The 18,783-nt window shown below is 40.2% G+C and overlaps 1 protein-coding gene across 1 annotated transcript in view; it reads right to left on the bottom strand.

The window, feature by feature from the left end:
* lingo2 (leucine rich repeat and Ig domain containing 2) overlaps nt 1–18,322 on the bottom strand; it is a 704,576-nt gene extending 686,254 nt beyond the window's left edge. The window contains exon 1 of the mRNA XM_061976604.1: nt 18,064–18,322. The gene's annotated coding sequence lies outside the window, so the exon portion shown is untranslated. The remainder of the gene's footprint in view (nt 1–18,063) is intronic.
* Between the last annotated feature and the right edge of the window lie 461 nt (nt 18,323–18,783).

Raw genomic sequence — 18,783 nt, 5'->3', positions numbered from 1 at the left:
GAACATTGTTTTGTCCTACTAATTTTGGCGGTTCTTGAACTCACCGTAGTGTGGACTGTGACGCAACAGTTTGTTTGCATGTAAAATATTCAACTCCTTCTTTGTCTCATTTTGTCCACCAAAAGTTTTATACTGTGCGTGAATGCACAAAGATGTGCTTTGTTGATGTTATTGACTTGTTGGAGTGCTAATCAAGCATATTTGGTCAGTGCATGACTACAATGCTAACATGCTATTTCGGCTACCTGTATGTACATATTGCATCATTATGCCTCATTTGTAGGTATATTTGACCTCATTTAAGAACCATTACTTTTATCCTCATTGTATATAATTTAGTTTTGCATGTCTCATGACACATTATCAGTATGTAATATTAGCTGCATTTCTGGTAGTTGTTAGTGTGCCATGTTGTTCCAGACCACAGCAAACATTACCTAGCTTGCCAAAGTAATACATCTATTAAAAGAAGGCAGCCTGCAGTTTCATTTAACTTGGACACACACATCTATACCTTTGACCATTCTAAGACAGTCATTTCCAGGAAGTTTTCTCAGCTAAGTAGTCTGATTTACTAATGGTTTCTAATGTTGTAAACATGTGTTGAATAAATATTACATTTCAACATTTCTGTCAACAAATATTTGCTTTAGCCTGTGACACAGTCATTTTGATAGTAGGCTATTAAAGACACTTACTGTACATCATGTGTTGTCTTCATTATAACACTTATATGAGACTTTCAAAGTTATTTTGATAATAGGCTAATAAAGCTAATATAGACATGTGCATCATATTTTGCCTTCATTATAACACTTGCATACGGCTTTTAATTTTTTTGCCGCCCCAGGCAGATTATTTTTTTGTATTTTTGGTCCAATATGGCTCTATCAACATTTTGGGTTGCCTACCCCTGTGTTAGGAGTTAGCTGCCAGAAGGGATTGGTTTGATGGATCACCATTGAAAGACTTTATAACAAACTTGTTCAATGAAATCTTGGTAATTACAGAAAAAACGCCTACAGAACTTTACTTTGACAACAGAGGACCCAATAAAACTGTACCAGGAGCCAAAAGGGGTCCGAACCGCCGCAAAAAAAACAACCTACTTACAGCGACTACACCACATATTGCAAACAACTGACTGATTTAATTCTGCACAGTCCACAAAACTCTCAACCAAAAACAATAACTGGATTTATGATGCCCATCCCCGACATCCACTGCACTCTCCGCCGGTTGCTGACTTGACGGCTGGCGTCGTCGAGGACGTTTTTATAAGCGCGGACCTGCCAAGCTTGGAAAAACGCAAATGGGAAGAGGAGCTTGATAATAAACGTGTCAGTGTTGTTTGAGCACAATAGGCTTCTCTAAAGACGCCAAGCAAAAAAAAATTGCATTTGAATCAGATTCACCTTCAGCCTTGATTCAATCTTTTATTCGCGCGGAGGTGCGGCGATTAGACAAAGACGGCTTTTGTTTGGATTGGAGGCGACGCAGCGATAGCGCGGAGCCGCGGGCTAAGAAAAGTAAAGTCAAGCCAAGTTCAGAATTGATTAGAGGGATGAACATATGAGATATTTCTCTTTCAGTAAAATTAAGTTCCCCTCTGCTGCTCTTATTTTTAATCGGCCAGTAACTTGCAGAGGAAATAACACCGACTGTACGCTAACGGCCTGATGTTCCCCTGCATATGCTTTACCTATGCATGAAAGGAAACGTCGCTTTTTGTCAAATTAGCCGATTAAACGAGACAACACACCTGTGGGGGTTATTCACATCATGGCATCCAAGCTGAGCCCTTGGCGGGCCCTGATGGTAGAGCGGCCGTGCCAGCAACTTGAGGGTTCCAGGTTCGATTTCAGCTTCCCCCCACCCCCATCTCAGCCACGGCCATGAATTGGCAGTCACTCTTCCATTAGTCTGCCCCAGGGCAGCTGTGGCTACAAATGTAGCTTACCACCATTAATGCATTTATGTTCCGTAACCTGTATAATAACCAAGCTGTAGCGACATTGTTATTGTAAGAGCGGACACCGAGGAACTATTTTTCTATCGTAGTAACGGTACGGTATTAGCCGTAAAAGCTAACTTTTTTTGATTGATTGAAACTTTTATTAGTAGATTGCACAGTACAGTACATATTCCGTACAATTGACCACTAAATGGTAGCACCCCAATAAGTTTTTCAACTTGAACTTAACTACAGTAAGAGTTAAAGTTAAAGTTCCAATGATTGTAACACACACACTAGTTGTGTTGAAATGATCCCCATGTTCACCCCATGGTAGGTGAGGGGAGCAGTGAGCAGCAGCGGTGGCCGCACCCAGGAAGCTTTTGGTGATTTAACCCCCAAATCAAATCAAATCAAATCAACTTTATTTATAAAGCACATTTAAAATTTACAACAGGGGTAGCCAAAGTGCTGTACAATGGGCAGGTTAAAAGATAAAACGAGTACCGAGCAAACACAACACAACACAAACAGAACACGATAAAAAAAAAAAAAAATACAATAGAATAAATAAAAACATAAAAACAGGTTCACAGCAGGTGTATTATGGGGCGCCATTGCAGGATGGATATCACTCAGTGTTAAAAGCCATGGAATAAAAGTATGTTTTTAAGAGAGATTTAAAAACAGGAAGAGAGGAGGCTTGTCTAACACTCAGAGGTAGGTCGTTCCAGAGCTTGGGAGCAGCAACGGCGAAAGCTCTGTCACCTCTAAGCTTCAGCCTTGTGTCAGGGACCGTCAACAGCAGCTGATCGGCTGATCTTAAGGATCGGGTGGGGCAGTAATGCTGAAGGAGGTCGGAGAGATAGGTTGGCGCGAGGTTGTTTAGACATTTAAAAACAAATAAAAGGAGTTTAAAATTGATTCGATAACGCACAGGGAGCCAGTGAAGGGACGCTAAAATAGGGGTGATGTGCTCACGTCTGCGTGCAATTCCAACCCTTGATGCTGAGTGCCAAGCAGGGAAGTATTGTGTCCCATTTTTATAGTCTTTGGTATGACTCGGTTTGAACTCACAACCTACCGATCTCAGGGTGGACACTCTAACCACTGAGCTAGATAAGCTAGCTTCTACAACAATGCAAAACGTGTTTGAGTTTGTAATGCACAAAACTGCGACAGGACACCAATCTGTACTGACTGAAAAACATGAACAATCTTATTACAGTTTATGTAAAGTATTCGCCCACTTTTCACATTTTCTTTGTACAGAGCTAAGCGAGCCAGACATATGTACTGTAGTTGTAATAACACGCATGGCGTGCTGCGTGCATCATGACCGATATTAAAGTAACTCACTCGATGGATGTTTGTCTGGTCGTTTCCTGTTCATTTTGGGTAAGCAATCCATTTATGTCAAAATAGCTTGTCTCCAAATTCCGCATTTATAGCGTCAAAATCGCTATCATCCACCTCTCCCGGCTTCTGTCTGCTCCAACGTCTCACTCTCCCTTTGTGCACGCCTCTAGAAGCAGCAGTATATTTAGCTTCAAAAGTATAAGGTTGTAAATCCTCATTTTACTTTCCACCTACAGTCTGCCATGATTAGAAAACACACTCGTGTTTGATTCTGGAAGCATAAAAACACATGGTGCCAGAATTTGGACGTGCACTGCTATGGAAACAGAAATCAATGCAAATATGAGTGATATAGTTATTATAAGCGCCAACACAGACGGCTTATTTTAGCGGCACATTGATTGTACCTGGTAGTAGACACATGGCTGGTTCACTTTAAAGTCCCCCGAAATGGCGAAAAAAAAAGACAAAAAGACGCAAGTTCCGACAAATATTTTGTTAATCTAAGGTGAAAATTGTGATTGAGTCTTCATCCAAACAGAATTATGCAAGCGTCCCGTGAGTCTAAAAATTAGTGTTTGTTTTATTTTGGTTTGTATGTGATGAGGTGGCGACTTGTCCAGGGTGTACGCCGCCTTCCGCCCGAATGCAGCTGAAATAAGCTCCAGCACCCCCCGTGACCCTGAAAGGGACAAGCGGTAGAAAGTGGATGGATGGATGGATGTTTAGCATCTAGCAATACTATCGTGTCACGATAAAGCTGCATCCAATTAGCAATCGGCTTCTAAAACGTATTGCTCAGCCTCTTGGTTTGGTTTCAAAAATATAAGGTCCTGGACCACAATTTTTGCAAAGGTACCATACTGTCATTTTTGTTGTAGCGGTGTAGCGTGCAAGGACGGGAGTGGAAGAAGTGTCAAAAGATGGAGCTAACTGTTTTAATGACATTCGGACTTAACTTCAATCGATAACGGAGCAGCATCTCCTCATCCGGAAACAACAACACAAGAAATGTGTCCCGTGAAACACCATCGAACCGGAACTCTCTAATAACTAAAGTTCCTTGGGTGAATAATGTAAACCCACGACGCCGGTATGTTTTAGCGCTTTCATGGCGAGTTTACTGACAGATATAAGTAAGAACTTTACACTACTTTATATCAGAAATGGCAACAGTGGAGGATGAATGTCCCATAACAAGAAGATAGAGAAAAAGAAGAAGCTTATCGACTACGGGGTCGGTACGGACTACAAAGGCGGACGCGTGCAATTTTTTAGGATTTATGCAGATCCCAAATACAGATCAGCAGGTACCAGAAGGTAAAAAAGGTTGCTTTTGCATAATATTGCGAAACAAAACGCCAGATAATAGTTTTACCTGATAAACACACCATAATAATACTCCTATGTTGAAGCACATCAAGCGGTGCGGCTTCATAGCTTACCAAAGTCGTACTAAAACATTTTGATAGATTTTTGAGTGCCGTGTGTAATCTTCTATATTTTCAATGGAACATGTAAAATGTTGGTGTTTACTTGAGACATATTGCCATTATAGTGTCAATATACACGTATCACTTATGTTTGACTGCCATCTACTGGTCACACTTATCATTACACAATGTACCAAATAGAATAGCTCTGAGGTGGGTAAGCTCAACCAAACATATTCCTTACATTAGGCACACGGGGTTATAAGGAGCACAGTCCAGTTGAGAAAAAAAACAAGTGTGGAAAATACGGTAATCGTTGGCTCTCACAATGTCTGCTTTTTTTGAAGATGGGGAAGGGATATCTGGTTCCTACTCTACGCCACAGATCACGTGACCGGCTTCCTTAATTATTCTCAAAATGGCTCGAATCTCTGAGATTGATACTATTTTGTTCATATCTATTTACTCGCAAACTTTGGTAGTCCTTTGGTTTCATTAATCAGACACAACAGCTTCAATATAGAGGACACTTGTTTTTACACTCTACTGGTACTTTAATACAGATTAGCATTATGGTCTTTTATCTTCATCTTTGAGACCAATTGGGTTGGATTTTTTCTTGCTTGGATGTGGGATCAGATCCGAGGATGTCGTGATTTGTTGAAGCCCTTTAAAAGGGAAATGTGATTATGGGCTATAAAAAATAAACTTTGATTGATCTTGATGGATGTTTCTAGATCAGGGATCGTCAACCTAAAATGTTGAAATATTGGCATACTTGCCAACCCTCCCGGATTTTCCGGGAGACACCCGAAATTCAGCGCCTCTCCCGAAAACTTCCCGGGACAAATTTTCTCTCGAAAATCTCCCGAAATTCAGGCGTAGCTGGAGGCCACGCCTCCTCCAGCTCCATGCGGACCTGAGTGACGTGTCGACAGCCTGTTTTCACGTCAGCTTTCCCACAATATAAACAGCGTGCCTGCCCAATCACGTTATAACTGTAGAATGATCGACGGCGAGTTCTTGGTTTCTTATGTGGGTTTATTGTTAGGCAGTTTCATTAACGTCCTCCCAGTGCGGCAATAACACACAACAACATCAGTCACGTTTTCGTCTACCGTAAAGCAGTTTGTCTGCCAAAAACAGCAATGTTGTGACACTCTTAAACAGGACAATACTGCCATCTACTGTACATGCATATGTGACAATTACATCTACGGCTTTTAGAGAGTGCAGTGCACAACTGCGCACACAACAAGGAGACGAAGCAGAAGAACGAGGAAGATGAAGAAATACGCTTGTAAGTTCCAAGCCGCAGCTGCGATTGAACCTGAATAGCCTCCGGGAAGAAGTAGTGAACTACCAAGTGCTTGGGAGTGAAGATCTTCCTCAGGAAGCAAAGATTGACCGGTTTTGGGCCATGCTAGGGAGAGATGGAAGATTCCAGACTCTAGTGCATTTGATGAAAGCACTTTTGTGCGTACCACACAGCAATGCATCATCAGAGAGGGTGTTCAGCATGGTTAGAAAAATAGTGACAGAATAGAACAAGGATGGGCAATTCAACCCTTAACTCAACAATGAGTAGATGAGTGTTATGTGTGTGTATATGTGTAAATAAACGAACACTGAAATTCAAGTATTTCTCTTATATATATATATATATATATATATATATATATATATATATATATATATATATATATATATATATATATATATATATATATATATATATAAGAGAAATACTTGTTTTATATTTTATTATAGAGAAATACTTGCTATATATTTTATTATATGCATACATATATATATATATATATATATATATATATATATATGAAATACTTGACTTGGTGAATTCTAGCTGTAAATATACTCCTCCCCTCTTAACCACGCCCCCAACCACGCCTCCGCTCCACCCCCGACCATGCCCCCAGCCCCCACCTCCCGAAATCGGAGGTCTCAAGGTTGGCAAGTATGAATATTGGACCAAAAAAATAAAAAATCTGTCTGGAGTCGCAACAAATTAAAAGCCGCCAATAACTGATATAATGAAGACAACACATGATGTAAGTGTCTATATTAGCTATATTTGCCTACTATCAAAATGACTTTGTCGCAGGCTGACAAACTTTCGTTGACAGAAATGTTGAAATGGGGGTCCAGACTGAGGACAACAAAAAGAAAAAAAACTCATAGCCATAGCACACATAAAGGTGTGCATGAGGGACACATCAAAGAACACAAATGACATTAAATACATTAATAGAGCATAGCTGATGCAACCAGCCACAAAAGTAAAACAACAAAAAAACAAAGACAAACATACACTGTGGAGAGACAGGAGCAGACCCAACAAAGCAACCAAGAGAGCCGACTAAATATATATATATTTTTTTCCTACTCTTTATTATGGCCGTCAGCCAAAAAAAGCCGCAGGGTTCAAAGTGTAGCTTAAAAAATTAGAGGCTTGTATAGGAATTACGGTAATCACTCTAGTATACGCCAGATTTGACAGGGAACGCCCACGTTGCGCAACGTTTTCCCGCACATGGGAGACCAGGGCGACACTACGGGGATCAAACCGGCGGCTTGCATAATACAATTAGGAGCCACCATCAAAAATGTAGAATTCGCTTCTCCTCGTTATGTAAGCCCTCTCAACCCGTGTGTGACTGGGGATAGTTAATACGGCGGCACAGCTGAACAAATGTAACCTTGCAGAGAGCTCCAAAAGATTTGAAAGAGTGAGCCCTCCCCCTTTTTTTGCGCGGGGACCGGCTCCATGCCTCCCCTGCGTCAATCCAGGATATACGCTCTTTAGAAAAACACCAATTTGCATTTTGCACACTTGAGTGGAAGGTGTGGAAGGGATAAAGGGCTGCAAATAGATTCCAAGAAAAAAGCATACATGCCTTGTGTAAGTGGAGGGAATACATTCAGACCAAATGTTGCTTGTCCACACATTCCCATGAAAGGCATTAGGAGGGAGGTTATGGACGTGAATAATTAGTGGTTCCAAGCACATATTGGAGAGCTTTTATTTTCATTAGGGTGCCTCCGGTGGTCTCCTTCATCTTCTTATCATGCAATTTAGCCGGCTTTTTTTTTCCCTTTTCTCACAACCTGCATTTCCCCGCAGCCACGCTTCCACGTCCGCAAGCTCAAAAAAAGGTACTTCAAACATCGGCCGCCGCCCTGCCGGTCGTCACGTTTTCTAATTCCGTGCGCCTCCGTGCTCTGTTTGATGTTGCTCGCGAGCGCTAACTGACAGTCGTGAAAGCGACGTGGCGGCCAGCAAAAGGCTTTTGAACACAAAGTGCGAGCTGCGGCGCCGCAGAGTACTCAGTGCGAACCTGCGCTTAAGGAACGTGGACTGGCATCGAACTAGGTCTGTCAAACTCATTTTAGATGGGGGGCCACTTGGAGAAAAATCTACTCCCAAGTGGGCCGGACTGGTAAAATCACGGCATGATAACTTAAAAATAAAGACAACTTCAGATTGTTTTCATTGTTTAAAAACAGAACAAGCACATTCTGAAATTGTACGCATCATAATGTTGATTATGCAGAATTAAATCAGTCAGTTGTTTGCAATATGTGGTGTAGTTAGAATAGAATAGAATAGAATAGAATGCATTTGATTAAGTTAAAGTACCAATGATTGTCACACACACACACGAGGTGTGGCAAAATTATTCTCTGCATTCTCTGCGTTTGACCCATCACCCTTGATTACCGACTGGGAGGTGAGGGGAGCAGTGGGCGGCAGCGGTGGCCGCGCCCGGGTAATAATTTTTGGTGATTTAACCCCCAATTCCAACACTTAATGCTGAGTGCCAAACAGGGTCCCATTTGTATAGTCTTTGGTATGACTCCACCGGGGTTTGAACTCACAACCTACCGATCTCAGGGCGGACACTCTAACCACTAGGCCACTGGGTAGGTTGTCACTTATTGTCACTATACACAGGTACAATGAGATTAAAAGCAACTCCGGTATCAGTGCGACAGTCTATAAATATGCAAAACATAGGAAGGTAAGAAAATAAATAGTGCAAAATGAGGTAAGGTGCACAGTCTAGTCCTGAGAACGAATGTTCTGAATGTGTTGTTTAAATATTAAATATTATACTATATACATATATACACAAGCTTTGAGACTGTAGGTGGAAAGTAAACATTGCACACACAGGAGGTGCTAAACTATAAAATCAGTGCCTATTAGGATTTTTTGAGGGCGGTTCGGACCCATTTTGGCTCCTGGTACAGTTTTATTGGGTCCTTGGTTGTCAAAGTAAAGTTTTGTAGGCCTTTTTCCATAATTAACAAGATTTAATTAAACAAGTATGCTATAAAGCAGTGGTTCTCAACCTTTTTTCAGTGATGTACCCCCTGTGAATTTTTTTTTTTAATTCAAGTACCCCCTAATCAGAGCAAAGCATTTTTGGTTGAAAAAAAGAGATGAAGTAAAATACAGCACTATGTCATCAGTATCTGATTTATTACATTGTATAACAGTGCAAAATATTGCTCATTTGTAGTGGTCTTTTTTTGAACTATTTGAGAAAAAAGATAGGTTTTTATTTATATTTATAAAGGATTTTTGAATTGTTGCTATTTTTAGAATATTAAAAAAAAATCTCACGTACCCCTTGGCATACCTTCAAGTACCCCCATTTGAGAACCACTGCTATAAAGTTTTTCAATCGCAAATCGATCAAACCAATCCCTTCTGGTTTTGTACTACACTAGCAGTTAGCAGCTAAACCCCTAACCAAAAGTTAATCATCATCGTCTGCATTGCATCAAATAAACTACATTTCTTATGAAGTTAATTATATCGTATGCAATTTTCTTATATGATTGTGTTTGTATTTGGTCACATATTCCTTTGAAGGATTATTCTACTAAGGGCAAAAGTTCACAGCTCGTCCAAAGAGTGGGGACCTTACCCCGAGGACATTGAGGAATTTAAAGGACAGCAGTAGTTGGATTTTAGGAGAGATAGTGAAAACATTAGCAACATCTGGTAAGAAGCCCCCCACAGGTAGAAGTACAGAATAGGGGTCGGAGGTCACCTGACTCAAACTGATCAGAGGAATAATGTCAAGGAAAGATTGAACCGGCCAGACTGGCCGTCTCCAAGGCTAGAGTTGCAAAGAGTGGGGGTTTTCGTCAAGGGGTATTTAGTCACTGTGGTCCGAGAGGAAATCAGAATTGTGATTAGGTCAATACTGATTCTCTTTTGTTCGACGAATCCTGTACATATGTAGCATCATATACAAAGATACAAATAATTGCTATTGCGACATCCAGTGGACACATTTAGAACAGCAGTTATTGCATTCAAAAATTGCAGGTTCATTTTTATTTTTAGCAAACTCATCCCACGGGCCGGATAAAACCTGTTTGCGGGCCTGATCCGGCCCTCGGGCCATACGTTTGACACCCCTGCATTAAACAATCTCTGTGGGGAACGCTTGACCTGTCCATGCTTAGACAAACCTCGGATCCCCAAAACAAACATTAGGGTAAAAACATTTAAAGGGGACCTATTATGCAAAACCAACTTTTCTTACCTATTATTACCTGTTTTTGTGTATTTAAAATACGCAAACCAAACTTTGTCGCTATGGAGGCAAGGATTAGCGATTTAGAAGTAGCTAAAACACTGCCAACTGTGGATGGACGCCAGCGAGCTAACTATGTTTTAAAAGTGGTGCTTCAGTGTTTACGGCTTCACATCTATTGTTTTGTTTTTCAGCCAAAATGCATCCATTCTGCCTCTTATGTCTTCTGTTTCTGCTTGCAAGTAATCCGTACGTCTGCAAAAAAAAAAAGGATCAATTGTTTTTAGAAGCAGTATAGTACTGCTTTAAAATTCATTAGTACCGCATAGCCTACCAGTATACCGGTATAGTATCGCGGAACTAATTAATCAAAGTCGGTACTATACTCTGAAAAGTCATGACAATTGCTGGTTTTACGAGCAGAGGAGCATGTTCGGCAGGGCACAATCCCGTAGTACTTACAAGCAGACTCAGTGTGTAGACAGAAAAGGGAGAACGGGTGCATTTTGGCTTAAAAACTAACTTTAAAGGTGAAGTTAAAACACTGAAACACCCTCAGGAAGAGGTGCTTTAAGACATGGCTAGCTAGCTAGCGGCTAAAGTCCAGCTGCAGTCGGCAGTGTTTTAGCTACTTCTAAATCACTAATCCTCGCCTCCATGGCGACAAATAAAGTACGCTTCTTACAAGTATCATCCCTGCAGGACGAGGAATAGCTAAACATGTTTCACTACACACCGTAGCTCACCGGCGTCACAATGTAAACAAACGCCATTGGGGGATCTACACTTAACATCCACTGTAATGATACCAAGTACAGGAGCGTATCTAGTCAATACTACTATGATTATGTCATTATTTTTTGGCATCACAACATCTTATTTCGTTTTTTTAAAATGTATATTATGTTTATAAACTCCGGTAATATATCCCTGGACACAGGAGGACTTTGAATATGACCAATGTATGATCCTGTAACTACTTGGTGTCGGATTGATACCCAATTTTTTGGTATCATCCAAAACTAATGTAAAGTATCCAAACAACAGAAAAATAAATTGTTATTACATTTTAACAGAAGTGTAGATAGAACATGTTAAAAGAGAAAGTAGGCAGATATTAACAGTAAATGAACAAGTGGATTAATAATCAATTTTTACAGTTTGTCCTTCATGATTATGACAAAATAGAATGAGAAATGACACAATATGTTACTGCATACGTCAGCAGCTAAATTAGGAGTCTTTGTTTGTTTAATTACTACTAAAAGACAAGTTGTCTTGTATGTTCACTATTTTATTTAAGGACAAACTTGCAATAAGAAACATATGTTTAATGTACCGTAAGAGTTTTTGTTAAAATAAAGCCAATAATGACATTTTTTGTGGTCCCCTTTATTTAGAAAAGTATCAAAGTATCGAAATACATTTTGGTACCGGTGCTAAAATATTGGTATCAGGACAACACGAGTACTGCAGTACTTCATTAGTACCGGTATACCATAAAACCCTGCTTAGGACTGGATTAAAACTCGTACTCAAACATGGAAAAAATTGATTGGCGGCTCACTACGCCCTACACCGCCTCGGCATTTACTATTTGGCACACCGTCCACGTTTTCTGGAAAAGACAACCTGATTCATGCATGTTAATTTCCCCAACTGAATGGCTAATCTGCATTACCTATAAACTTGTAAAAAAACAAATGCTGTAATTTTATAAATGGGATCCCCTGATGCAAACGGCCGTATGTCCGGGCGTGGCTTTGGCCTGTAAAGACGCGCACGTGTCCAATGTGGTGCACATTTATGAGCATTGTGTAAATAAAGTGGCCCTGGCTGCTAGTTAATTCATCATCCCCGCCCGGGAAGACACATCCAAGCACGGGGGCGAGCCAAAGATGATAATCCTTTTACAAGTTCTGCCTGCTTGTAGCGTTCACTTTGTGCCGGGAGAGCATTTAATGACCCCGCAGGAGAACATTTCGGTCAGGCGCGCCTGCTGTGAGATCCGCCGCCATTCCCATTTGCTGCAACACCGTCCCCTCATTTGTCAAGCGACTGCACAAAATAAGAACGCAGGTCTGGATATTGATTTGTGCAATTGACTTTGGGGCTCGAGTCTCTGCGATATATACACTATTTGCCAAAAGTATTTGGCCACCCATCCAAATGATGAGAATCAGGTGCCCTAATCACTTGGCCCGGTGTATAAAAACAGCACTTAAGCATGGAGACTGTTTCTACAAACATTTGTGAAAGAATGGGCCGCTCTCAGTGATTTCCAGCGTGGAACTGTCAAAGGATGGTACCTGTGCAACAAATCCAGTCGTGAAATTCCCTCGCTCCTAAATATTCCAGTCAACTTTATTATAAGAAAAGTGAAGAGTTTGGAAACAACAGCAACTCAGCCTCCAAGTGGTAGGCCATGTAAACTGACAGAGAGGGGTCAGCGGATGCTGAAGCGCATAGTGCAAAGACTTTCTGCACAGTCAGTTGCTACAGAGCTCCAAACTTCATGTGACCTTCCAATTAGCCCACGCACAGTACGCAGAGAGCTTCATGGAATGGGCTTCCATTGCCGAACAGCTGTATCTAAGCCATACATCACCAAGTCCAATGCAAAGCGTGTAAAGCACATCGCCACTGGACTCTAGAGCAGTGGAGACACCTTCTCTGGAGGGATGAATCACACTTTTCCATCTGGCAATCTGATTGACGAGACTGGGTTTGGAGGTTGCCAGGAGAACGCTACATTTTGGACTGTATTGTTCCGAGTGTGGAATTTGGTGGAGGAGGAATTATGGTGTGGGGTTGTTTTTCCAGGAGTTGGGCTTGGCCCCTTAGTTCCAGTGAAAGGAACTTTGAATGCTCCAGGATACCAAAACGTTTTGGACAATTCCATGCTCCCAACCTTGTGGGAACAGTTTGGAGTGGGCCCCTTCCTCTTCCAACATGACTGTGCACCAGTGCACAAAGCAAGGTCCATAAAGACATGGATGACAGAGACTGATGTGGATGAACTTGACTGGCCTGCACAGAGTCCTGACCTGAACCCGATAGAACACCTTTTGGCAATATAGTGTACATCCTGAAATAATTGTATATAAAACCGCTACCAAGTTTTGTGCAAATACATGTCAACTTGACATTTTGAAAATGGCATTTAAATGACGCCTTCTCTGGAGTGATGAATCACGCTTTTCCATCTGGCAATCTGATGGACGAGTCTTGGTTTGGAGGTTGCAAGGAGAACGCTACATTTCGGACGGCATTGTGCCGTGTGTGAAATTTGGTGGAGGAGGAATTATGGTGTGGGGTTGGTTTTTCAGGAGTTGGGTGAAAAGTGAAAAGAACATTTAATGTTCCAGGATACCAAAACATTTTGGACAATTCCATGGGATGGCACTTCACGTTCATATGTGAGTAAAGGCAGGTGGCCAAATACTTTTGGCAATATAGTGTATGTATGCACATATTAATATTAATATTTGCTGTCTTGGTTTCACTTACAGGCCTGGAATAAGGGTGGTTCGGCCATTTTTGTTTTTTTGGGCTATTTTTTGAACCACTGCTTTGAAGGCAGGCTTTCAAATAGAGTCTGTATAACACAATCTGTGGGCGGAATAGATTATCTTATTGCTGTGTTATGTGGTTTTGTCATCATTCATTTGGGAGCAAAAAAAATAAGGATTCGAAGGGTTTTGTCTCATTATAATCACTTGCAAAAACATTTCTCCAACCCTGCTGAGGCTCTTGTGTCTCATCGGGGCCGCGTGTGACATCTTCATGTGCTCCCGACAAGGTGGATTAAAAAAAAAAAAGACAACAAATCCTTTTTGCCGCGTGGGATTTCGCCTTTATGATCTGCCAAGGGTGCAGATTTGCACCACGGCGCCTTATAATCATTTAAACAGTGCTCATGTTAACCCTCTGTCTGGCAAATGGCCCATGGATGCTATGAGGCTCACTATGTGGCAGGAAAACCATATGATTGTCCTAGCCAATCAACAATGGTCAGTCATTCATGGAGAGCAAGAGAGGCAGGGAAACTTCTCGGGTTTGTGTCTTTATTCATGCTTTTAACGATACATTAGAATCCAGCTAGGTGGCAGCCTGATTTTAAATTGCATAAATTGAAGTTGGAAATTGTTCAAGGTTGTTGCAGATTCAAAGCTAATACCGTGGTTTTCAGACTATAAGCCAGGTGGGTCAAACGTACGGCCCGAGGGCCGGATCAGGCCCGCGAACATGTTTTTTTCGGCCTGCGGGATGAGTTTGCCAAGTATAAAAATGAACTTGAAATTTTTGAATGAAATAAACTGCTGTTCTAAATGTGTCCAGTAGATGTCACAATTGCAATTATTTGTATCTTTGTAGATGATGCTACATATGTACAAAATAAACCACATGATGTTAGTACATCAGTCGAGAAAATTGATCAAACTACATACATAACATACTGTAATTTAATTTTGATAATATTTTTAATCTTGAAAGATTGAAAATTAACACCAAAGAGTTGACTGATGAACATTATCATTTTTTTTTTTCAGAAAGTATAAATAACGACAAAGATAGAATGTTATTAACTTCAACATGTAAGTGTAAAAAAAAAAAAAAACATTATTATTAGTACAATTTCAGAATGTGCTAGATCTATTTTTAAACAAAAAAAACAATTTGATTTTACCAGTCCACGTGGGAGTAGATTTTTCTCCATGTGGCCCCCGAACTAAAATGACTTTGACACCCCTGCTATAAGCCGTTACTTCTTCCCCAAGCTTTGAACCCTGCGGCTTATACAAAAGGTGCATCTAATCTTTGGATTTTTCTTCGCTAACGGCTGAATTATGGAATGGATTAACCAAAAAAAAAAAAAAAATGTACGAAAAGTATTCTCTTTAGGAAACTGTTCAAAATTGTTTAAAAAATACAAAGTCAATGAATCGTAGGTAATCAAAAATAACCATCTTGAACCTTATTTAAAAAAAATAATATCTTACTCTTACAGGCACCGTTTGGACACAATGTATGTCAATTAAAGTTGTACGGTATACCGGTATAAGTATAGTACCGCAATACTAATGAATCGTATTTGGTACTATACCGCCTCTGAAAAGTACCGATCCACCACCCACCCGCCCCTCCGTCGTTGTCACGTCATGATATTGCTGGTTTTACGAGCAGAGGAGCATGTTTGGCAGCGCACAATCACAGAGTACTTACAAGCAGACACAGTGTGTAGACAGAAAAGGGAAGACAGACGCATTTTGGCTTCAAAACTAACGATAAAGGTGAAGTTATATCACTGAAACGCCCTTAGGAAGAGGTTGCTTTAAGACATGGCTAGCTAGCTAGCTAGCGGCTAAAGTCGTGCCCCAGTCTGCAGTGTTTTATCTACTTCTAAATCACTACTCTTCGCCTCCATGGCGACAAATAAAGCACGTTTCTTACTTTATTATTATCATTGCAGGTTGAGAAATAGCTAAACATGCTTCACTACACACCGTAGCTCACCGGCATCACAATGTAAACAAACACCATTGGTGGATCTACACCTGACATCCACTGTAATGATACCAAGTACAGGAGCGTATCTAGTCGATACTACTATGATTACGTCGATGTTATTTAGCATCACAAAATCTTCTTTCGTTTTCTTATTTTATTTATGTTATTTTTATAAACTCAGGAAATATGTCCCTGGACACATGAGGTATCGGATCAATACCTAAATGTGTGGTATCATTCACAATTAATGTAAAGTATCCAACAACAGAAGAATAAGTGATTATTACATTTTAACAGAAGTGTCGATAGAACATGTTAAAAGAGAAAGTAAGCAGATATTAACAGTAAATGAACAAGTAGATTAATAATACATTTTCTACCACTTGTCCTTAATAATGTTGACAAAATAAAAGAATGATAAATGACACATTATGTTACTGCATATGTCAGCAGTTAAATTAGGAGCCTTTGTTTTTTTACTTACTACTAAAAGACAAGTTGTCTTGTATGTTCGCTATTTTATTTAAGGACAAACTTGCAATAAGAAACATATGTTTAATGTACCCTAAGATTTTTTTGTTAAAATAAAGCCAATAATGCTATTTTTTGTGGTCCTCTTTATTTCGAAAAGTATCGAAAAGTACCGACAAGTATCGAAATACATTTTGGTACCAGTACCAAAATACTGGTATCGGGACAACACGAATGCAAATAAACATATTTATAAATAATTATCTAAGTAGCGGTGTATAAGTCTGTCTTAGTCTGGGAGAAAACAAAATCTTGTTAAAATTTAGTGAATTTAGTCAATCCAGTAGTAAGAATCTATTTCGATATTTAAGTGTTTGTGTGTGTATATAGAAGGAAGGTGGACAGTGGGTTACACACACAACAATACTTGTATATTATGAGGTTGTCAAATAGGATGGGAATCGAACACAATACTTTTTTGGCACCGACCCAATCCCGCCGGTGTTAACGGGCACCGATTCACGTCAAATCCAACGTTGCCATTGGCAGTACCTGGGTTGCGCCTAACATCACACTTTGGCACTTGCCGATCACTCCAGCAGCACTGAGAGCCGACTTAGCCAAACGACCATATTTTCCGGACCATAGGGCGCAACGGATTACAAGGCACATTAAAAGGGCTCATATTATGATTTTTTTTTTCTAAATTTAAAACACGACATACCATGCAATAGTGGTTCTTTGATCAAAATGTTGTTTCACAGACCGCCTTCAAGTCCCTTCAGGATGCGCCATTTTGTGGGCGGTCAATTTAGTTCACAAGACTGCACAATTTTTTAAACGAATCTGGCCTGGGCTAATTAAATTTACATATCTGGCGGTTTAATAGGTACTTATTTGTGGCCAACTTCTGGACAATGAGTCCCTTGGGCCAGTGTACTTTCTAGCCTCTAAAGTTTAAATAAGAGGTGTCAAAGTGGTTTTCACTGAGGGCCACGTCGCAGTTATGTTTGGCCCCAGAGGGCCGCTTCTTACACAATTTCTTTAATGCATTTTATTAGATTTTTTGTGTCTTGCTCAAGGACACAACGGACGTGACTAGGTTGGTAGAAGGTGGGGATCGAACCAGGAATCATCAGGTTGCTAGCACGGCCACTCTACCAACAGCGCCACGTAGTCCCCCAAAATTAAATTAATATGTAAATGCACAGCATTCACTTATATGACCCAATCCAAACAACCTTCCCGAGTCATGGTGCAGAAAATACAATTCAACAAGCACCGATACATCAACCAACATGTGACCTGCTCACTGAACTTTGTGTATATAATAATAATAATAATTATACATTTTACTCATAAGGCACCTTTCTGGGCACTCAAGGACACCGTACAAAATCAAAACAATAAAATAAATTGGATATAAACAACAACAACAACAAAGATCGATACGATTTACAATGAATAAGCAGTCAGGAATAGCTATGTTTTGAGTCTTGATTTAATGACCACCCATTTAAATCCATTGCAAGGTATGATGGGAAAAATGCAAAAAACTCTCTCCATGTATCCATGTTTGGCGCATTTCAGCTGCTGGATATTTCTGATTGATTTTTTTTTTTGTAAACAAGGCAGGAGTTGAACTCTCACATGCTCCTCATATTTAATTCTAATAATGATATACCCATATGCATGGAGTGACTGGGCACAAAGGACACATCTGACATGTAAGGCCAAAAGAAACTTGTAGAGAACTTACTGGGTGGGTGGTAGGCAGGCTGAGGGCAGGCAGGCCGACGACGTTTAGGGCGGCGGTGAGGATGTGGGATCAGATCCGAGGGTCTAAGTCTTGGTCCGATCGTGCAGTCACGGTTCTGTCACATTTGTGGATGTGGGGGCTCGGTGAGGAGGACCCCGATTGCAGGGAAGCGAGGCGAAGGAACACTTTGGTGCCGATTAGGAGGTTTATTCCAACAACGTGCAAAAGACATGTGAGGATGGGATTAGTCTGCAGACAGAGAAGGAAACACACTGACTAATTACACAACTGAACACACCTGGACTGGACACAAGAGGGAGGAGGGAGCAGATTGGAAGAAACCAGGACCAGGGCCAGGGCAAACAGTAACACAAACAAACAAAAAACTAGGCTTAAACATAAGAAAAATAACACTTCACATAAACCAAGCCATGACCCGGACATAACACTAAATGTTGTCTTTAAATATATATATATATATATATAATATATGTTTTTAGCATTTTTTTTTAATAAAAAAATATTGTTTTTTGACTTCGTAGTATGCCTTGATGTAAATCTGATCTTAAAATATTAGCTGTAAAAATAAGAATAGAATATACTAAAAATATGAACGGAGTTTAGTTAGTTAAATAAAACAACTAAATAATACTAACTTTTGAATTAATTTGAAAGATTACAACAACCATAATAAACACTGCTAAATATGTAACTGAACAT

This window comes from Nerophis lumbriciformis, linkage group LG16, assembly GCF_033978685.3.
Source record: "Nerophis lumbriciformis linkage group LG16, RoL_Nlum_v2.1, whole genome shotgun sequence".
Taxonomy (NCBI): domain Eukaryota; kingdom Metazoa; phylum Chordata; class Actinopteri; order Syngnathiformes; family Syngnathidae; genus Nerophis; species Nerophis lumbriciformis.
This window is presented reverse-complemented; position numbering and strand designations above follow the sequence as displayed.